The sequence below is a fragment of the Dermacentor albipictus genome, chromosome 4 (assembly GCF_038994185.2).
Source record: "Dermacentor albipictus isolate Rhodes 1998 colony chromosome 4, USDA_Dalb.pri_finalv2, whole genome shotgun sequence".
In the NCBI taxonomy this organism is placed as follows: Eukaryota; Metazoa; Arthropoda; class Arachnida; order Ixodida; family Ixodidae; genus Dermacentor; species Dermacentor albipictus.
Window position 1 is genome coordinate 133,351,584 of NC_091824.1, and position 23,310 is coordinate 133,374,893.

General features: G+C 43.5%; 1 protein-coding gene across 6 annotated transcripts in view; it reads right to left on the reverse strand.

The window, feature by feature from the left end:
• Window positions 1-23,310, reverse strand: part of LOC135898407 (uncharacterized) — a 162,985-nt gene that overhangs the window by 49,466 nt on the left and 90,209 nt on the right. For 2 of the 6 annotated variants that reach the window (XM_065427321.1, XM_065427322.1), the window contains 4 exons: window positions 16,542-16,683; window positions 4,534-4,601; window positions 2,227-2,331; window positions 1,409-1,432 (listed from right to left, as the gene is read on the reverse strand). The gene's annotated coding sequence lies outside the window, so the exon portion shown is untranslated. The remainder of the gene's footprint in view (window positions 1-1,408; window positions 1,433-2,226; window positions 2,332-4,533; window positions 4,602-16,541; window positions 16,684-23,310) is intronic. The other 4 variants (XM_065427320.1, XM_065427323.1, XM_065427325.1 and 1 more) reach the window with 3 other exon arrangements.

Here is a 23,310-nt window from a genome sequence, read left to right on the forward strand (position 1 = left end):
AGCGATCAGTGCCAAAACATTACAATTAAGTATATAGTGTCCTGTATCTGGCTTTTGAACGTCTCTATTGGAAACGACAAATAAAACTTCAGCATACTAGAAGTTACAGCTTGAGTGACATTGTGAACAAACATTATGAGGAACTCGGAAGCAATATTTTTTAAACTTGTTTGGGCGGTAAGTAGCCTATGTAATGCGGTCCTGTACAAAGGGTTGGGGACCAGAGACCGCATTATTTTATGTTTTGACTGGTTGCCCGGATGATCTCATTTTGTTGTCGCAAATTTTCCAGGATGTTCTCCTTTGAGTGCCCGGATAACATCTCTGGATTTTGGCTCAAGGTCACTTGAAGGTGGCGGACAACGGGAGCTAAAAGCATTCCATGCTCAGTACACTGTGTGACTTTATACCGCCCTTGGCATTAGTCTAGGTGGCAACGGAAAGGGCCATGATGTTTCTTCGTCGGAGTAAAAACGAAAGAAAGCTGTCGCAATGCTGTTGTCGGCATGCTGTTGTCCTTAAACATACGCACAATTTCTTGCTTAACACAAGCACTTTGGTTCATCTGGTAACATCTGGTATCCAGCATCTGGTAACAATGCCAGATAGCCAGCTACCCGCTAAACCATTCGCATAACGCCGATTCCCACAGTGCGTGAGGTTCACACATTTTTTTTAACCTTTGTTGCCTTGAGGAACCTGTAGCTAGATGTCAGCTATGGGTCCTTCGACCTGGACTACTTTCTCTCCATTCTCCTCTTCTTATGTCCCCTAGGCTGTGCCTAAGCGCTAGGCTGTGCTCCCTGAAAGGGGGCAGAAAATAACGTCTTTTCCTCTCCATAAACACACTTTCTTCCTTTCTTTCTTTCTTTCTTTCTCTCTCTCTCTTTGTCGCTCTCTCTCAGTAAGTGCGCTCACCCTCGTCATCACTGTGCCCCGATAGGAGGGAGATTCTACCGGCGTACCCAAATCGCAAAGCACTGCTACTCCTCCTGCAGAATGCTTCCGCATTAGCACATAACGGGTAACGCTTGTTAACCCCAAGAAGAATTTTACAATAGATTGATTATTGCGCACTTGTTGAATTGAGTACTTCCTTTGTGTGGCGTGTATAGAATCTTCACGAGCATCTTCACTCTTAAAGGGGCGATAAAATGAAACAACACCTGACTGGGTGCTCCCAATATCTCGTAATAATAACGCCCATAAGCAAACTGTAGGCAACGTTTGCAAATCATCCCACCCTGTACTTAATCTACCAGGGTAAGACGGTTATTGTACGATCCTTCTGGTTTCTCGTTGTCATCATCGCTCTACAGCCACACTGAATATGCCCATGGGCTCACAGTCATTGATAGAGCTTCTTTTTCTAACATTCATGATGAGAGTACGAAAGGAGCCGACTTACGTGAGTGTTACTAAATTCTTCGTACTGAAAGAAAGATACACCACAATGATGTCGAGAGCAATCTTCTTCCACACTTTTCGATGTAATTTTTGTGCAGAAGTAATAGCACTCTTTAATCCAGAACACAGATGTTGCTCCTTAAGCTTAATCTGCAAAAAGTTATTATTATAGTGTTACGGCATTAAATATAATGGTAGGCAGCAAACAATATAGCCGTCTGGTAGACCTTCTCACCTTTCTTACATTTCTCCTTTTTGGTTTCTCTCTTTGTTTGAAAAAGTAGGACATGCATTCTAGACTTTTATGCAAAAACAAAGAGTTCCATAACACGACACAAAGATTGATGACCCTGTAGCTCCACTCGAATTCTCCGCCAATGTAGCGGGCCGAGCCTCACTCCTACGTTGGCTTATGCTCTCACCTCCCTATACCTGTGACCAGCACTTGTAATCCTACGGTGACAGGACTTCATGCGGTATGTTAGAGAGAACGCTGTGGCGTCCCCATACCAATTATTTGCGCTCTTCACCTTGTTACATTAGCAGGTCACGCATCAGTTGACGTGTAGCTTACTCCTCCCTCCTCAATGTGTACGAAGAGGACTAGCTCCATTTATTGAAAATGTGGTTATGATGGCCACACCAACGCGCCTTCAGACCACCATAGCCGCTGCGAGTTCATTTGTGTACATTTAGGCAGGCCACAAGAGCGCGGCTTAAAAAGAGTGGCAAAGAACGTTCACAGCGTGTGAATTAGGGAAACGCGGAAATAGAACGTGCGCAGAAAGACTTCACGTCCTTAGCATACTCGGCGCTCACCAATGCCTCTCCCGCGTCGAGCGACGTCTTGCAGACAAGGAGAACCACTTCGGCATCGCTCATTCCCGTGAACATAGCTATCTGATCGTTCCAGTGATTTAGAACCTGCAACAGAGCCGTGGCGTCTTAACAGATCGCGCGCTACACTGTAAGCCAGCCGCAAGGATATGTCGTCAAAGTTTGTGCTTTTCAGTGTTATAATGAAATATAAGTTTAACAGCTATCGGTAAACTTTAAGCCTTTCAGGGAATGCAACCAACGCCTACTGGATAGATGGCTCACGTTGCAACATGTTTTCCATGCGGACTGAATAGAATTTAAATGTAATGCCTGTACAAAATTTTCTGACTACAGAAACGGAATATGCGGGGAGATTCACGATACCTTAGCGGACACAGGTAGGTAAACAGCAAACAGCCAGTATCGTTAAAATTGCAACTCGTTCGTTGTTTACGACTCATTGTACAACGTAACACGGTGGTATCAGAGACTGTAGTACGCCTTCGTGGGCACGGTACACTTATTCATTTTAACGCGGGAAACAGCGCAAATAAACGGAGACATCGCGCTGACTTTCTATATGAATTATTAAGCAGTGTCGAATCGAATTGAATTCTGGGCTTTTACGTGCCAAAACCACGATTTCATTACGAGGCATGCCGTAACGGTGGACTCCGGAATAATGTTGATCTTTAACGTGCCCCCAATGCACGGGACATGGGCGTTTATTAGGCAATGTTACGCATATATGGGGTGTCCCAGCGGACTTTAGGCAGAGTTAAACAATGTACTAATGCCACGTAGCTGCACAGAACAAAAGTAATGTTTGCCGCCGCTTGGAGATATTGAAACTATTTTTTTTCACTCCGTCTAATTAGCTCATTAGTCTTAAGTAGTCAACTTCTCAAATATTTTAATTAGATGAAGTGCCGATAAAAGAATTTTACAGCGATATGAAAAATTGTGGATACAACGTTCTGTTCGCCAATACATGTTACATGAAAAGTGTTTTTTTCGAGTGTGAAAGAAGCCCGCAAATGCACGCGAAATTGCCGCGCGACTGGCCGCTCGAGGCACTTTGCGTGCATTCGCGGGCTTCTTTTACGTTCGGAAAAGCACTTTTATGCAGCCCGTATTGAGGAACAGAAAGCAGTATCAGGAGTTTTTCGTGTCACTCTACAATTTTCTCATTGACACTTCTCATCGCATTATAATATTTCAGAAGTTAATTAATTAAGACTAATTATCTAATCAGGCGGAATCAAATATATAGTTTGAGTATCCCTAAGTGACTTACTTGACATTATTTTTGTTCTGTCCAGCTACATGGAATTTGCGTATTTTGAAACTCTGGCTAAAGTTAGCTGGGACGTAAGTACACCCTGTATAAGGGAATGTGAAAACCAAAGCAAGCAAACCGTACATCGCAGGACAGACAGTAAGCTTCAATCATGCAGTGAAAGCTAGACACAATCAAGATTGATAGCGAAATTTGTTCTCGAGAAGAATCATCTTTAAAATGAACCCTTGCCGACTCGCTCACCTCACCATTCCGCTTTAGCACACTTCAACCAAGTATAGCACGTTGACCTAGTAAGTTTACCTAATACACTTACAGTAAAAAATGAGGTGGCCCCGCTCAGGTTGCGATTGTGACGCAGGTTTGGAGGCACGATCGCAAAGACCGATGCGACATGTGGAGATTGCGGCAGGGGAATTTGCTCTCCGTAATAACTATGAGTGCTGTTCTGGCAAACAGTCAAAAGTGCATTAAAGCAAATGGACAAGAAACTAAATCGGCGGAACTGGTGCCGCCCGACAGCAATGTTTGTTAGAAAGGGAAGACGACGCACTGAGGAGCTGTGCACAACAACCTCCCCCTCACTCCCGTCCCTTGCAACCACCAGTACCATTAATTTTCTTTTTTTTGCGTTCGGTCAAGTTAAAAGAATGTTTTTAACAATATTAACAAAATAGTAATTGGTATTGTTATGCGACTGGAGTACAAAATCGGCGTGACTGTCAAAATTCCACATCTGCAGTGCGCTTGAATCTGGTTCGAGGTTCCTTAGAGGAAACGGAGGAAGGAAAGGAAGGGAGGTGAAACAAGCGTGCGTCCGCTTTGCTACCCTGCGTGGGGGGGTGGGAGTCTTTGAAGGAGCATGGTCGTTTTAATGGCGACAGCAATTTTATGGACACTACAGGCGTTTTGCTGCCATTGGCGTCGTCGGCAACGTTGTCGTCGCTGTGTTGATTCTTGTAAAGCCCAAGGGCGACAACATCGCCACTTTACGAAACAAGACTTACCTTTTCGGGCATGTCGGCGTGGGCCTTAGCGCAAGTCACAAGTGTCTCCACCTCATGCGCGTGCATCACTGAAATAAAGAAAATTGCCCCTGAACCTTTATGAAGATTTCGCGCCACGTGCAATAAATCAATGTGCTTTCGTATTAAACCCTTAGACAAAAGGCAACCCGATATTCGAGAATGGGGCCGGTCAGCTGTTCGCTCGATTAGCCTGCCAATTCCTTTCACACACTGCCGCCTTTAAAACAGCGTTGTCCGTAGAAAGAAATGATCCTCAGGAAAATTCCTTGTAGCATATAAGAAGGACAGAGAAATTATGTATACCAAGGCATGGAGGTTAAACAGAGGTAATTCTTGTTCGCTATCGAAGGGTGTATGTGGATAGAATTATTACACTTCCGATTACGCTTTCGATAAGGCATAATAAAGAACGTTATGACTTGAGATAACGCACAGTAGCATTTAAAAAGCATGATATGATAAACTGAGGTACTCTTTCCTTTGTATATATATATATATATATATATTGCAGATGAGAAAATCTGCTACGCACTGCCATTCGTACACGCCGTTTTCAGCGGCTTCTCGGCAGAATTAACACAGAGGGACCAAGCGGAAAATACACGAGCGCTGTCAACTCGACCCGATTATAGTATTACATTACCATAAGCATCAGACATGCGGAAGTAACGTACAACCTACCTTCTTCAGTTAGTCATATAAAAGCTAAGCTTATGAAGTTTTCACGAAATTTTCTTGTCATTTGTATTTTACGTAGCACAAAATGAAAGAAAGGCCAAACGCAGTAAAGGGGTGCAGAAAGCAGTTTTAGTTAAACTGATAACTGCAGTCGAACGTGGCGTATAGCTAGGGAGCCTTCATGGAAGCACGAGACTTCCATGAACGCGACCTGCCGGTTGTGCCACCTCGTGTATTTATTAGACACGAGAAAAGAACAGGTATGGACATACGGCGCCATCTGACAGCTACCGACGCAATCAACTTTGTTTGACAAAGCCTCCGAGACGGTCGTCTATAACTGGGTAAAACATAGTCCCGCAAACTTCACCGGCCGGTGAGGTGTCGAGCTTTCTAATAAAATTACTATAAAGAACTGTGGCACTGCGATCGCTCAGCTACCACGGGAAGGATGGGCAGCAAATTGATTTGTCTAACCTCCGTGCTTGTGACTTCAGACCTCCTTGTGACTTTGTGTACTGCACTTTATTCGCCTTTATTAGCCTAAATTTCTAAGCAGTCCTATTTTTCTGTAAACGATGTACGCAATAATATTTCGCGCGCATGCAGCTGCATTGCTAATTACTTTAATAATAGCGCAACAACTTGTTGAATAACGATCAATTCACAAATGGCGGTTTGAAACCTGGAATGGTAAAAACTTTTGAAATCCATTTTAACCACCGCACTTGTCACTCCCGCAGACATTAGCCCCAGTGTTCCCTGTAGTAATTTTCGTAGAAAGCCCTATACGGTCGGCACAGGCAGTGTCAATAAAACCTCGTGTTTTGATACGGCCGCCATGTGGCAGGATGCCTACCTCAGGCCTTTTTTAGTGGTGTAGTCACGTGGCACGGGGCTTTAACCCTTGTCTCACATTTCTCGTGAACTGCTAGGATGCTTCTGGATATTGCCTTCAGTGAAGTTAAACGGATTTCGTCGCTAGAGAAACAAGCCGTATGTCCCCACGACATTAATAGAAAGGCAGCCTTCAACTGAAGTGCAGAGAATTGCAGGCAACTTACGACTATGCAGCTCGCTTTTCAGTGAATGTTTATTATAGATAACTGCACTGTACGATTACTCAATTTGACTAAGCAACATTTTTTTCCCTGGTATGGGTTTTAAAGCACAATCACTTTGCCTTCAGAATAGGCGAAATACTAAGATTATACTCGCATGGAAACCTCTGGAAACACCTCCAAACACTTGCAGCCTTCGTGCTTTCCGTATCTAAACACATTTCTACTATTACGCGTTAGGCAAGAGTAATCAAGCAGAGCCAAATAGCCTTGCGCAGCCTATATACTGGCCGTCTCATTAAAGACCCCGTATACATTATATTTTCTGGCTGTCCTAATGTAAAGGCATTATGTAATTGTGAAATCTCATGCTGCATTTTTAGTGCTCAACCAAGTTGTGCTGTTACATAATTTTGGAGGCAGGCAATACACAGGCAAGTTTTCCAGCAAACGTTAAGAAAAGTTTTTCGTGAAAGCGTAATATAGAACATGACAGCTTGAGAAAATGCAATCTCAGCAATGTGACTTCACAACTGCCGTCTGTTTTTGTACTCTCACTAAACAACTCCACCTTGCGGTTTTACTGAATGAATTACATGACCAGCACAGTGTTAGTAGTTGTGTTAACTGTCAGTTTAAGTCTGCACCATACATCATTCATGTTTATATGTAATTTACTGCAGCAAGCCTCTACTTCTGCTGAACGACGAGGATAGGAAGCCATTTGAAGGAGACAATTAACCTTTTTTTTATGATGCTAACAAATGCGAAACAATGCGGGTTTATTTTAACATTGACATCGAAGCTATCACCAACCCAATAGAAAGTAATTAGTATTATGTCGGTTTCAAATAATAAAGCCTCTTGCACAGCATGCCATTCAAAACTGTAAATTCACAGCACTCACGGCACCCCAATAACCTACTGAGGATTCTGGTTTCAAGTGTCCATGCAGGTCAGAAAAGAAAAAAAAAGGTCAACCAGCCAATTACATGGTAGAAAAATTAGGAGCAGCAGGCTGTCGCTTATTAACCAGCCTTATAAGCACTAGTTCACAGAAAAGCGAAAGGCTTTGCTTTCAAGCCGCGTTATTCATCGTGCGTTTAAGTGGCACCAATGGGCGCATCTCGGGAGAATAACAAGGCGGGTGGATGTGAAACATGTGCTCGAGTTTTGTTTGGCCAACTGCTTAACTCCATACCGGCGCTATTTTAGTATAATATAATGGCACGCTCACAGTCTCGGGGCCATGGGAATATCTAACCGAATTGAGTACCAGGCAGAGCCCTCTTGAGGCGACTACGACAACTTTGCAATGCCCTCGGAGATTACCAGCGTTGCAAGGTTTCAGAGGCCACGTGCGTAGCGTACTTTTACGATCACAAGAACAGCTGCTACCTTGCTACTTACAAAAAGAAACGATAACCAGAACGGCATCAGGTATGGGCTATTAAGCTCCAGTTTACACACTCTTGACACAATTTCTGGTTTGCGATACGAAATTCAATACTGTCACCCGATGTCGCATAGAAATTAGTTTTGGAAAATAGGGCCCTGAAATTTGGCGTGCACCACCTGTTTCAGGGCCCTGAAATAGGGCCCTGAAACAGGTGGTGCACGCCTGTGCCAAATTACAAAATTTCTAGTTATCTGCGAAGCGAAGGATTTCGGCGAGCGCAATTTTCTTCGCTGGAGAAAACTCTGTAACCGTTTGTCTGTGTTTCCCAACAGGCAATAATCCAAAGATAATCCTATTAAATATGGCAAAACTACACTTTATCATCATAGCAACTGTGCTATGTGGAAACATGTGTTACTGTTTTTCAGATCTTGGACTTTGATGCTGTTGCTAACGGAGCTATACGACAACTATGTGGACCAATGACCACTTTCATGCTTACATATCATCGTTTATATATTTATCACACGAAATCGCTTGCCCGCCTACAGATATCACGAATAATATTGATTAGCAAGGCTTGACAATTCCAGGCAGCATAACAGATATGCCGTTGTGAACCTTCGGCTCAGTGTTACCCGTCTCGCATCTATATGGCATATAAGTGTTTTTGCAATCTATAACCATCGAAATGCACAACCGCTGCGGTAGACTTGTGGAAATTTATGCATCTTTTCTGCGGCATAGCGTCGTAAGGCTATAATTTTAACCATGCCAGAACAGTTCCTCTTTCGGCGAATAGCTAGATTTCTATGCAGTATATTGCCTACTTCATTTTGTCCTCGGATGCGACAGTCTTCACCCTGGCACTCACACGTCATTCGACCGTGTTGGATATATTCCTCCGATCATAATACGGCTCAGGGACATAATAGTTATTCAAGTCGGTTCTAATAGATGTCTAACACATGGCAGCTAAGACGTGTCTGCGTCTGTTTGTGACGTGTTTGTGTTTGTGCTACGAAACTTAGCCTTCGAGATCTGTTTCTTTCACTCAGCGTTAACCACACTGGAACGTGGACTCGGAGACCGCCTATTGCTGAGTCGCTTGAAACAAACGCCAAAAGCCTTTTTTAATAGCTTGGTTAGATGCTGAAAGCGGAATATCCGTAGAGGTGAAGAAAGTAACCGTTTCATCAAGTCGGTTATTGTAAAAACAACTTAATTTTTTATATGTAGACACAGTGATAAAGATGTAACATTGTTTGGTATTTTATGTTTGTGCTGCATCCTGGATTTTATGTTATATCGCGATATTTCAAACGCAATTAAAGTCTATTTTTCTTCGTCTGCGACGACAGAATGATATAGATCGAGTTAGTGTCAATTTTCTCTAAATCTGACAGCAAGATCGAGCGATATTAAACCACTTCCATGCAGTTCTGCAGGCGTCTGAATTCATATCCGCGATCATTATTTTGTGTAATCACTTGCGAGCCAATAGTAAAAATTAAAAAAATTGAATGCATTCTGCGACCCACTGTACAAGGGTTCTCAAGAGGATATCTCCTAAAACGGAGATCTCCTCGGTTAGTAAAAGCTTTCTCAAGGTGTTGAGGTAGCAAGGGAAACAAATTTTCCACATGAAATTAACTTCTCTGTACCTCTTCCTGCGTTTGTGTGATCTCATGTAAACGCTCGACAAAAATATTGTTACGCTATCGTTTTTCAGGAAACACATTCAACTAGTTTAATGCGATTAGCTGTCGTTGAATTTCCCCAAATATAATATGAGAAAACGAAGCCACAAACATTTCGTTCATAAAGCAGCATAGCGTGAAATACGGCATTCATTGCGTTACTTGCTTGTCGAATGCCAGAGGAGCTCAAGTTCATTTGCATTACTTTTTTTAAGAAGTTCATAAAACAACCTACAATCAAGCACTTACATCAAAATCATGATCAAAGGCATTCAAGACACTCAGCATAATATGTTGCATTTCTTCTCTAAAAATTCTAAAGCAATTTATAAAAAGTGTCCTTGACCAGTTTCTTTTATTTATTTCTTTTCACGAAAATAGCTGTTAAGAATTCTATAAATTCTGAGTGTGCATGATTAATATAATTTACTGCTGTAACTTCTTGGTCTGGTGAAACATAACTTCCGCCTTCTCGTTTCCACAAGGCGCTCCAAAAAAAAAAAAAATTTACCAGGCACCAGAATGGCACCCCCTTTCTGGGTAGCTTATTGTATTACGCACCTGTCCAGTCTCGACAGTGCCACGTATACCATATGGGGATTATCGCCATGCCTGCACGAACGTCCCTCAGTACCATGAAGTACAATATATGCTGTATCGTGTTCATCAACCTAAGTAAAACAGCGTAAGGCCATGCGCATTTGACTATTTTTGCTCATGACTTTTAGATAAAACACCACCACATCCGTGCATACCATAATATTCGTGGTAAATGTGAAGCAAACGGTAACTTCCAATCACTCTTCTCCTGAATGGCGCTGTGGGTTGCTTCATTATTCGGCTTGGAACAAATCTGTTCCAAAAAACAACAAAGGGATATTCGACCTCCTGCTGCTGTTATCGTTGAATAGAACTCAATTTATCCAAGCTTTTTCTAGTCGATAACCTAGTCTAACTTTCTGTATCATGGCTATAACCATCGTGGTATTATCCCAGCAGCAGGACCACTTGGGTATAGAACTGCTTCGACATAATCAGTAGTGGTTGAGAGAAAGAATACAATATTTTGATGGCCAGAATGTGCTAACAGCAGTTCAGTGAGGGACAAGCGTTTTCAGCAAATTTTATCCTCGCCACAGATCTGTTAAGAAACGCATACCCATCAGCGTTGCAAAATGATATCATGCGACCAGTGTCACACTGACTCGTGTACTCACGACAAACATTGAATGGAGCTTCGTCGCCAAAGGCAAGCGATACGATGTACATAATGGTTAGCAGGAGCCTTGTCGCTGCCATTGCCGCTATCATGCTCTTGTAGGAAGCACTCCCAGGTCACCAGAAATGAGCGGACTCCACATGCAGTGGCCTCTGCCAGGCTGCAACCACCTGAGTTCGAGATCGCCAGCTCCAAATTTTACTGCGGAGTCCCCTCTGCTGAGAATACTTGCTGCCAGAGCTGAATGGTACTTAATTAGGCAAATGAAATCAACACAATTAGGCAAGGAATAAAGACGACACTGTGCGGTGTGTTACTTGATAATTATGCAACAACTGGAAACCCCACAAGCTTGCATGAATAAATAATTAGTGCAGCAGCAGTTCTTCGAGTGGTATTTTAATATACATATGAACCAGTTGCTCGTTAGATTTGCGCACATGGTTACTTTTCGGCAGAGGAGGACTGTTCCCTCTCACCCGCTCGCTCGCGGTGTATGTGTCTATGTGTATGGGTGCATTGCGTGCGTGCGTGCTGAAGGCGATGTTGTAAGTTGTCTAAACATACATAAAGAAAGTGAATACCAAAGTACCGCAATGAAACAGGTATTGAAAGGGCTAGAAAGGTGCTAGCAGCCTTTCTAGGAGCTTTGATTCCCACAGAAATCATTGCAGGTGCTGTACTGTGGTCTTCATTGCGAAGTGGTGCCCGGCAGGGAAGGCCTGTCTCCTTTCACGGCTCATCCACCAAAGAAGCTTTACCTTTTCTTAGAGCTCTAGTGTGAACTATCCTGTCACGTGATAACCGTCATGAATGCGTGTCGCCAAGACACGTCTTTTGCTGGCCGCAAAGCAGAATTGATTGTTATGCTGAAGACATATCGACACGACGAAATTTTTGTCCTCTTGCGTATATACTATAGGCTCCTTGTATGACTACCCGCATTCGTAAAAGTGCATTGATGGGTTTGTCTTGACACTTGAAATAGCTGCATTTTTGCAGTAGTGCCACCTGTGCGTGTACTTTGTAGTGAACCACAGGTAATACCGCAGTGGCCGAAGTGAACATTGTGTGCAGCGCTAAAAGGAAGTCAATCTTGAGAGGATGGCGGTACCTGGTGCGAGATCCTGCCACGGTCGCAGTAAATTAGTTTCGAGCCACAAGAATTGCTGAAGTTTAGGACAAGTCTAGGGACTTGTTTCGGTCCTATCGTTTTCTTTGAACCTTTAATTGTGTTATCGCAGAATTGCACTTAGTCTTGAGATGTCAAGGCAGAAAAGCGACAATTTCTCGACTTTGATAACGGGATCAGAAAAGCGCTGTGGCCGTATTTTCAGGTAAAAATATTTTTCTCGGAGGTAGGCTTGATTTCGTAATAATAGACCTTACGTAACAAAGTTCATTAATTCTCCGGCAACTACGAATGGCCATGCCATAGCACCACCTTCACCTTCTGCATTGCCCTGTAGTGTCATTCCGTATGGGCACATTGGTACAAACCCGCACGACCTGAAATGGTAATATAACCTACTAATAAATAGCTGACTTCTGGACTGCTATAAAGCTAAGCACTGGTCCATAGTTGTTGCCTTGTTCTTTCCTGGACTGAGTTAGTGTCTTTTTCTACGGCGCCTTAAGCAGAAAACACATGAGGCTCGGGATGAAGCCCCACTTTTGTTGTCCGCGAAAATAATTTTGGTACAAACGATGATCATCAAAAAAATCTGGCGCTTCATTTAGTTAACTTCGGTTATCGCGTTTGAACTAATATTTGCACACACTCGCGAAATATACATTGAAAACAACTTATATCGGTCAGTGAGTGGCCGTTCTGAATGCACAGCTGTATTTTGTGCTCGCTTATTCAGCTGCGCAAACCTGCTTGCGAGATGCCTCTTTTGCAAGTGTAATGCTACCTCAACGCGTGCGCCTGAAACTACTAGTCATTTGAATAAAAGATGGCTGCCAAGATATTTGGACGCATTTGCATATGTACCCATTTTGATGAACTCTCTTACTCCCATTTAGGCCATCATCATTTTCCTATTTCTATTTAGACTATGCTTTGCTCGGTTTCCTTCTTCCTCTCTCTCTGTCTCTTTCTCACTCACTTTTGTTGAGGTTTTCGATAGACTGAATGCGATATACGAAAAAGTGGAAATGTGATTTGTTTCTACATTCGAGTACCGATGGAACCTTACTTTGTTCTAATTTCTAACTCAAGTGTTCTCCTCTTGAAATGATGAGACGAACACTTAGCAAATTATTCTTGCTTATGAGCTTCATTAGTTTGTCTATTCGTGAAACTTGTGAAGTTCTATCCTTTATGGAAATTATTCAGGCACGAAATGATGTAAGCTAAATTATGTTCTCTGCAGGAAGCATACGCACTCTAGCGTAACTGGAACTCGGTGCAGCTGTTGTTACTCTAACATCAATAACTTCCAATCAGAAAATCCGAAAGAGATTACAAGAAGCAAAAGCAAATAGCCCACCTTGTGCCCATTATACGCGGCATTTGATAAACGAACGTCTCACATGCCGCGTTTTTCACTGACCACTTATCGAACGTAACATAAGGGAACGACACAGCTCCCTCCCAAGACGTGAACTGGACATGACAAAAATCTGGATTATGACGTGGTTTCTCTTCTTTACGGATTTCACCACAGCAGAGGAAGATTTGTTCTTCAATATATGCCGTAAGTACGACTTCCACGTTGCAAATGTCTGGCAGCGTCACAGGTTATAGTGTTTTCACTATGGGTATCTGTGAAACGACGGTAGAAACGGCAGAAAGGATGGCTCATATTTGCCAGCCTATGCGGTAAAGTCCTCTGTCTGTTTTCTGTGTACCTGTGTTGGAAAATGAAAGGTTTCGAACATGTACTCGAATTTCAAGTAAGCTTAAAGAGGCTTGAAATACTCTTGTGCGTCCTCTCGCCGTTTCTCTCTATCTATCAGCACAATTATTTCTGCGTATTGAAGATTATTTTCATGCATCGCTAGGACTCTTAACAAAGTACATAAAAAATGTATGCTCAAGTTGGCTTGGAAAGCGCAAGCTCCGGTCATGGTCCAACCGTCCACTGCGATACTTGAGACATTAAGATGCTCCATTCTTATGGCTGCGGTCTAATTTCATCACTCTTTGTACGAGCAAATTTGAACACAAAGTTTCGTTCTTTTCGTATTCGTCGTCAATAAACCCTTGGAGTGTCTTACTTAAATGGAACAGGTGAAAGTGATCACCCGCAGCACTGAGTCCCTGCCGAAGTAGTGTAGTAAGACTCATACTTTTGGAGCATCTTAATGCCTCTAACACCAGTGCCTTGTGGTGTCTACCGAGCACTGGCATGTTGGTATGTCGAACATACTTTGTTGCAGCAATGTCCTAACGGACGTCCTGTCAATAACAATGCAGCGCCCTGAGGCTTTATCGATGAGTTAACCACTGTCAAGTCGAAGCTATAAGCCATGAATAAGGCGACCTGATGTTCTTGAAATTCTGTTCGCTAAATTTCACGCCTCCAGCTGCCAGCAAGCATGGGTTGCTGGAGATGTTTTGTTTACGTAGTCGGAAATTAATTTCGGCGCTGGCCTTCAGCCTCAGCCTGCACCCCATTTCTCTGTGCCTCGGCTTATAGGCTAGACGCAAGTTTGTTGAAGTTTGGCTCTTACATCAATGAAAGCCTGTAATGAAAATGCGTTCAGCGTCCATGGTGACAACTATACAAAACCCCGGAACCCATGTTGTTCATGCATAAAAGAAATTAAGATCAAGACCCACATAAACCATGTCATGGAAAATGACACCGAATTCAAGCGAACAGAAACCGATTTTGATCTACGGCGAAAGCTACGTAGGCGAATCATGTGATTTGCACAGTGGCCCAGTAACGCTAATGCTGATGCGACTAAGACGACAGCGCAATTAAGCTTCGATGTATTTCGCGCACCAGCAAATGAACCGCATCTTTCGGAAGTCGGTGTTTCAGCCACTGCTGTAAACTCAATAGACAAGTATTTCAACCGCAAGATGCAAAAGGCAAATAATTCATTAATAAGAAACGAACACAGGATTTTAATATGAAGAGACAAGAGAAATTCGTAGAGCATTCAAGTAGTGCGAGTTCTTAAAGCACATATCCTATTAGCCTTTTTGTTCGGGGATGAAACGCTGCGCTTGAGATTTTGACAACTACTTAAACTCAACAGCTGAGCACGAACCTGTCTGCATAAACAAAATGCCCATGCCTTGGACAATTTTGTTGAAAGACAGCGCTGTATCTGTATACTTCGTTTGTCTTCTTCGTCTCCACCGGTTCCCGCACTGTAGACTTTCACTACGTTCAAATATGAACAACGTGGTATCTCGCAACTGTTTCGGAAAGTACATGTTTTATGATTTTGCAACGACAGTAAATGCACGCTGATTTCTTTTTCCAGTGTACACTGAGGAACAGCTTCAGTACTTCATGAACTGTATTCATGACCGTGCAACGAAAAAAGTGAGCAGCATTTGACCACTGTTTAAATTGTTCCTTTCCCTTTCTTTTCTTTGTTTTCTTACTATCCCTAACTTTTTACAGTCGTTCAGTTTAATACATGCCAGCTGCAATCGTGATTTCAATTTAATCAGCACTGGAAGCACGCGATTGTTTAGGAAATAATGTGAGTTCAATAGAGCAATAATATTTAAAAAAACATATGCCGAGTAACGCCTCGTATTTGTTTTTTATTATTTTCATTTCGTGCTGACTGTAATGCGCAGAGCTTGTTTCTTATATATCTCCCCTAGTTGAAAGTTCGGTAGCTGAGACGGCAGTAAGGAAGGTGTCGCCGGTCATGCACAGTATCTCTGGCTTTCGATGTTTCACACACCATCTTCTAGTGATTACCCGAATCTGTCCCTGCCACTAGGTTGTCGAAGTGTGGGCCAGCCACAAAGCCAATTTTGGTGGACTCGAGGAGTGGGAGCTCATAACTATGCTCTGCAAGGCAGCAGTCGACGCAGGTGACGCCTTGGTAAGGATATGGGCGGGTTCCGTGGTTCTCCTCTGTTAGATTTTCCTGAAAATCCTATGCCATTGGACTTTATATTATTATTTTATTCTATTACTATCCGTTACGTGCTGGGCTGCAAAGCACGAAGTCGCGGGATCGAACCGCGCCCACGGCGGCCGCGTTTCGATGGGGGCAAGATGCGAAAACACCCATGTACTTAGATTTATGTGCATGTTAAAGAACCCCAGGTGGTAGAAATTTCCGGAGTCTCCCTTTTCGACGTGCCTCATAATGAGATCGTGGTTTTGGCACGTAGAACCCCATAATTTAATTAATTTTACTCTGCGTTACACATTAGTGAGAAAGAGGGCACTCATTATATGGAAGTCCCTCAAGGAAATTTTTTAACGAATACTACACGAGATATAACGAGGTGAAAGACCGGAGAAAAGCAGGGAGGTTAACTGGAACAGAAAATCTGATATCTACACGGAGCTAGGGCGAAACGGGGAGGCAAAAAGAAAAGAAAACATACACATTATCTGAACCCAAGATTGTTTGCAGCAAAGTGAACACCAATTCAGGCTAAAGCCGTCTGTGCACTTATGTTGTAGTGAAGAACTACAGCGTGGTACCTTAGTCGCCATCTGCTGCGGTGGCTTGCGAGGTCGGCATTCCAAAATTATCCTATCTGATCATTGTCTATGTTTAAAGCGAGCTAGCGCAGTAGCCGGTGATTGTACACTTTGGTGGCCTACGCATAGAGAAAGATATGGCCTACGTAAGAGGCACCATTTTGCTAGCTAAGGTAGCGTTTCCATAATTTGGTAGGCTTTGTGAATAATCTCTAACGGCGTGCTGAAGCAAGATATCCACCATCTTTTAATGCTCTGCTAATGTTGTTCTCTGTGCATGCATATCACCTCTTGTCGCCTTCCCATTCTTGCTTTTTTTTTCTTTCTTCCTTTCGTTCTTTCGCCATCTCCATACACCCAGCGTTGGGCAGCAAACTAGCTGCGACCTGGCTTGGCTAATCTGCATGCACTTCCTTCTGTTGCTCCTCCTCTGCAAATCAGTCAAAGACAACAAGCGGTTCTATTAAACATTACGCATGCATTTTCATTTTTACACTCTTTGAGTAGCTCTTAACTGATAAAATCACAAAGATGCCAAAAAATGTACTAGAACATTGCTTGCTCATGTAAGAAAAACGCTATTGAAGGAATCTAATTGTAAAAGGGCGCTTCGCCGCTTGCGCCAAGTTTTGCTATAGTAACTAAAAGCTGTGGCGATACTTTTTGCCCCGTGTACGAGGTTTCGTTCTGTGAACTTCGTTTCAAATTCGGATTGCAGGCTGTAATTTGAAAACATAAAGGGTGTCCTATTTTCGTACGGGACATTCATTAACGTCGAAATTCATCTTACCATTAATGTCTACCTTCATGTGATTAGCATTAAAGCGATGTAGCGACGCACCATGTTGCCATCGCCGAAACGCGCAATGCATGAGGCGTGTACGCCACACTGCAGCCAGGCTGCACTCCCGCGCTTTTCGCGGGACACGCTGCGCCGCCATCAAGCGGCGCCGAAAGTCGGAGCGTGGCCTTCGAGATGCGTGGAGCACCGGCGAGTTTGAACGCTGAGGACTGTTCCCTCGCTTTCCGCGCACATTCGCGGCGCTGCGCCAAAATATCGGGCTACAGTGCTTGAAGAACGCGTATGACTCGGGTTCCATTCCACCTAGCACTGGGAAAACTTTAAAGGACTTCTGTTATAGGAGAGCGCAGTAAAAGAAGTTAGACACATCCATACCCCATACATACATGCATTACATATACCGCAACGTGGATGACGTTCCCCGAGATCGCTAATCGCACTACTGCGCTGCAAGTCGCTACTGTGGCCAGAGCGCTTTCCGCACCCACTGTTCTTAAAGCGTAAACTGAATCGTTGTTGTTTTCTTTCTTGCAGTACGAAGAATTTGCCGAGCTGCTACCGGTAGGTGCCCGTCACCACCTTGTGTTGAAAGTGTTTCATCCCCACCAAAACTTCCACGAAACCTGTTTTCGTGAGTCGCGTGTGTTCAGGCTTGCAGAGTTGTGAGCCAGAAGCCTCCAAATTTGAGCTTTGTAATTACGTAACATTCATATGTTCCCCTAAAACGCATGAGATTGAAACAATCGTGTCTGTAGCTTGCGAAGTTCAAGAATGTGATGCCTAAGCTGCAGCGCTGGGACCGCAGCGATATTAATGGCGGTCCTGTCAAGTATAATCATCATTGCTTCGGGAAAAGAGCACTGTGTTTGAAAAGAAGCATAACTACTAGTCTTAGGATGCATCCTCTAATGCTTTCGACTATCTTGACGCTGCACAAAGGGAACCTTATTTGCAAAGTGGTCCTCATAGACACTGCGGGATGTCACCTTTGCTTTCCCCTTTCCCATTTCCCCAGTGTAGGGTAGCCAACCGGACGATATTCTGGTTAACCTCCCTGCCTTCTTCTTTTCTCTTTCCTCCTCCACCTTTATAGATATCGTAAACGTTCACTTTAGTGTGTTACAACACATTATGGCACTATTACGAAATTATGACAATATTTATAATATGATCCACAGGTGGCAAACTGTCTTTTTTACAAAAGCTATAATGATGGCATCGATTCATCATATTCTTACGACATCAATGTGTCAGCTTTGAAAGCTGAATCCGACTTATTGCCCTTATCACTTCGTCGCCGCATTGCCAGCCTTTGCTTGTTTCATAAATATTTCCATAGTTCACTAGGTCGCGCACCCTACATCGTCCCTCCAGCCCGCATATCTCATCGCACTCGTCATCCGCTTCGTCATCGCACTCGTCGACCTCGTGCCCGAACTACCACTTTTGCCGCATCATTTTTCTCCCGTACTGCAGCAGACTGGAACGACCTACCCAACGACATCGCAGCCATCACGTGCTCATACAACTTTGCCAATAATGTTACCAGTCATGTTTCGTTGTGTTAACACTCGCTCACCAAAATATATGTACCCACCCCTTAGGTAATACCCCTCGTGGGTCTTTAAGGCAATAAAATGAAATGAAATTTCTTGTACATTCGTATTTAGTACAGTGTAAAAAATGTTTGCATCACGTCCCCACATGATACATAGCCTTGCCAGATGATCTCTTATGAAGAATGTAACATTGTCCAAAGTGCCTGCAGGTACAGTAATGCAAGCTAGCGTCCCATTTACCACTGGCGAAAGTATTATGCAGTTTCAGGCCTCAGTTTCTAAACGCACAAAAGTCGGCATACTGCTTCTCTGTGTTCGCGATGTTAATGTTGTTAATACACCATTGTAAAAGACGGCATTCCAATATGATTACCCGTAAATTCAGGCCGACGAGAAGCCTGCCCTCGAGAACACCAAGACGCAGTGCTCACTGGAAACAAGACGCAAGTATTATGGTGAGTGCTGTCTTTACAGTTCATATGATGTTGCCTGTAAGAGAGGTTGGCTTTGTCTCCGAATATATTCAAAAGATACGTCTCAATATTTGGAGTTGCCGCCATTTTATTCGACAGAGGAGCGCGAGCCCAGGGAGGGATGTTCTTGTGTGTTCATGGTACTCAAACACCTCAAGGCACCGCTTCAAGAGCAGCACCAATAAAGGCGTGCTCACTTTTAGAATTAAAAGAATACGAGCCGTCACGCAAACAAAAAGCTGAAAGAACGTGAACAAGCACACCAGATTTTGTTTTGTATGGTATAGAAAGCGTTGGTAGTGAAGTGAATCACCAATGTTCGCAATCAAACTCATGTATTTATTCATTCACGGAATGTAGCGTCGCTTTGTGAATGACGCATAATTGCTTCATGTACTGAAAAAAACGCGCGTATACAACGGCAGTCGGTAGCATGTACATCAATGAGACATAGTTCAACGTTCTGAAATTTATATATATATATATATATATATATATATATATATATATATATATATATATATATATATATATATATATATATATATATTTATATTTATATATATATATATATATATATATATATATATATATATATATATATATATATATATATATATATATAATTTTTGCGCGAGCCCAGACCATCTTTCAAGGGGAATAAAATTACGGCATTAAAAGACACCTCCATGCGCAACACAGTTTCTTACATTTCCTTTTGATGACTGCACAAAATACAAGGCATCCGTATCCTTACTCGGGGCTCCAACATGTCGCCATAATAACTTATTTGAGTGCTGATATACGTTATCATTCAAAGTAATCTTTATTATAGCACCTAGGATATTTTTTGTGTGTGCAGCAGTCAAATTGACAGTGCTCCATGGCACAGAGTTATTCATGTTCATTAAATGTTTTTCTGCACTATTTACATAAAAACATTTATTTTCCTCTCAGGATACTGACCTAACAGCTGGCGGGAAACGATGCGAGTTCCAGTTTTGCGAGTTCTCTTTTGCGAAAACTCTTGCGCGTTCCTGCAAGAGCCCGATGGATTTCTGGTCATTTGTCATTAAATATCTTGCGCTCAACCAGTGAGAAATGTGTGGCACTTTCTTCTATTATTATTCAACACAAATTAGAATTTCCCGACCATATTATTCAAAGCAGCACTTTTACCGTTGTCTTTTGTTATACTGAGCAACCTTCAGCCTCTTATGCAAGTGCGTTATGAACGTGCTTCCTTTCGAACGTACTGCAAAAGAGCTCACTTTGTGCGGTGAATTAAAACTAAATTAAATTCTGGGGTTTTACGTGCCAGAAACACGTCCTCATTATGAGGCAAGCGTTAGCGAAGATCTCAGGCATAAATTTTGACCACATTGTATTCTTTAACATGCTCCCAGTACACAATACACAGGCCGTTTCGCCCTCATCGAAATGCTGCCGCCTTAGCCAGTATTTGACTCCACGACCTCGTGTTTAAGAGCGCAGTGCCATAGTAGATAAACCAGCACGACGGGTCGCTTTTGCGGTATCGACACGGGACAACTTCTGACGTCCTCTTGAAGTAAAATGGGCGCTGCACCTGGCGTCGTCGCTTGAGTTTTACGTTGCGCAGTGCCCACGCTTTTGCCACTTGTGCATGTATCCAGCATTATCACCAATATTATCTCTAGTACGTTGAAGCTATTTATAGGTTTCAGCGAGGGTATTACACAAAGTGGGATCATTTAAAAAAAAGATTAAAGAGAACAAGTTCTTTTGAACAAGAAATAAGTATTGTTGGAAGTATAGAGCGGTCAACAAGCAAATAACAACAATGTTCCGGTAGTCATTTTTCATAATATTAAACTGCACAATAGCCGAAATATAAAAAAGTACACTTGCAGGAAGCATATAGGACGCCGCAAGAAACAAGATTGCGTAGTTATAAATTCCTTAAATTTTTCAGCATCGCCTCGACGAAAATTTATTCTAGTAGGCTTTATCAGCAGTCGAATACGTTAGGATGTAATGATTTATTAAACGCGTTACTTTACCGCAGAGACGTTGAAGGCTCACCGAGTTGAATATGCGATGAGATATCAACGATTAAATTATCATTACTTAAAACAAATAAATTCAGGGCATTTACGCACCAAAACCGTGATCCGATTATGAGGCACGTCATCGTGGGGGACTGCGGATTACTTTTCGCCACCTGGGTTTCATTAACATACACCCATGTCGCGGTAGAGGAACATTTTTACATTCTGGCCTTAACGTAATGTGGTAGCTGAGATTGGAATGGAACCTACTGCTTAGCAGCGCAACAACGTAGCCACTGACCTCCTAACTCGGCAGGTTTGAATTAGTATTGAGCCGTGCAGCCAAAAAAAATGTGATATTTGTGAAATAAACAAGATTACTGTATCTGTCGCCTGAGAGCTAGAGCGCCTAGAGTTTCAGAGATCATTTATTGTCGCTTACACTGTACTTACTACTACTGCAACTGGACGGGTTGAACATGGTGGCATGATTCTTAATGGATTTCAGAGCATCAATTATTTAAACTTCATGGCGATTGTTTTGCTGAATGTTTTGCCTATGAAAAAATTGGGGTGGAGTGGATGACAAGTCACTGGCGAACATCGACATTAATTCTGAGCTATCAAAAGGCAACCAGGTAACACTGCGCCAGCTCTTGCTGGAATTCAGGGCATGTGTCGCAAATTCATCTAAAGTACGCTGGACTTCAATGACAAGATACAGGCTTATTACATGCGATGACGCACGCCTGATACGTCAGCAGCCCTACCGCGCATCGGCAAAGGAACACGGAGCGGATTCATACGCAAGTACAAGAGATGCTTGAAGATGGCGTTATCGAACCTTGCTCACGCTCGCCTCCGGTGGTTCTACTCAAAAAGAAAGATGGAACGCTACGCGTCTGCTCCGACTACCGGAAGCTCAGCAACCCAACTAAAATGGACGCGCACCCGTTGCCACGTATCGGCGACCCTTTAGATAGACTCGATTTGAAAAGCGGCTACTGGCAGAACGAGGTAGACGGACGAGATCTCGAGAAAACTGTCTTTGTGACTTCCGATGGCTTCTACAAATTTTGTGTGTTTAGCTTCGGCTTGGGTTCAGCCCCAGCACATTTTCAGTGAATGATGGATGCTGTCCTCGCTGGACTGAAGTGGCAGACTTGTCTTTTGTATCTTGATGACGTAGTACAGTGTCGATCACACTTGTCTAGAGTGGCCCGAAGGCTGCTCCGCACTGCGCCTGCGACGCCTAGCGACAAGCCCTGGGTTCGAGATGTGTTGGCCGATAGCGCCACGCGCGTTGACGCTGCGGCATTCGCGGGCAGCCAAGATACAGGCCGCAGCATTCTAGCCGTGTCACGCTCGCAGCTCAGCTGGCAGGGCTCGTCCAGTGATAAAAAGCCGGTGCTCGCGACCCGCAAATCACGCAGGCCTGTATCTTGGCCGCCCGCGAACGCCGCAGCGTCCACGCGCCTGGCGCTATCGGCCAACACATCTCGAACCCGGTGCTTGTCGCTAGGCGTCGCAGGCGCAGTGCGGAGCACCCTTCAGGCCACTCTAGACAAGTGTGATCGACACTGTACGTAGTAGTATCTTCTGAAACATTTTATCAGCATCTTTATGATCAATGTGCTGGAAGCAATCCGATCGGCTCATCTAACGCTTAAACCAGAACAGTGCCACTTTGATTATGAAGAGCTCAAGTCTCTTGGACACGACACAAGTGCCAGAGGAGACCGACCCGATCGACAAGTTTGGCACTGTAGCATAATTTCCTCCTCCTGCCGACAAGAAGGCCACAAGAAGGCCACTCAAAGACAGCGGAACCCTTAGCTCGCCTTACAAGGGATTACACGCCGTTTGCCTGGACAAATGAGCAGGAGGTAGCCTTCGCTGAACTACGACAACGTATGCAGTCAGCACCCGTCCTGGCACATTTTGACGACGAGGCTGACACCAAGGTGCATATTGACACCTGTAACATAGGTCTTAGCACAGTATTCGTCCAACGTCTAGAAAGGCAGTAACAGCTTATGCCAGCCGCTCGCTGTCCCGTGCCGAGGCGAACTACTCTACCACAAAAAAAGTGTCTCGTGGTCGTGTAGGTTATGACGAAGTTTCGCCATTGTCTACACCGCCATCCCTTCAAATTGGTGACATACCACCATGTTCTATGCTGGTTGGCAAGCA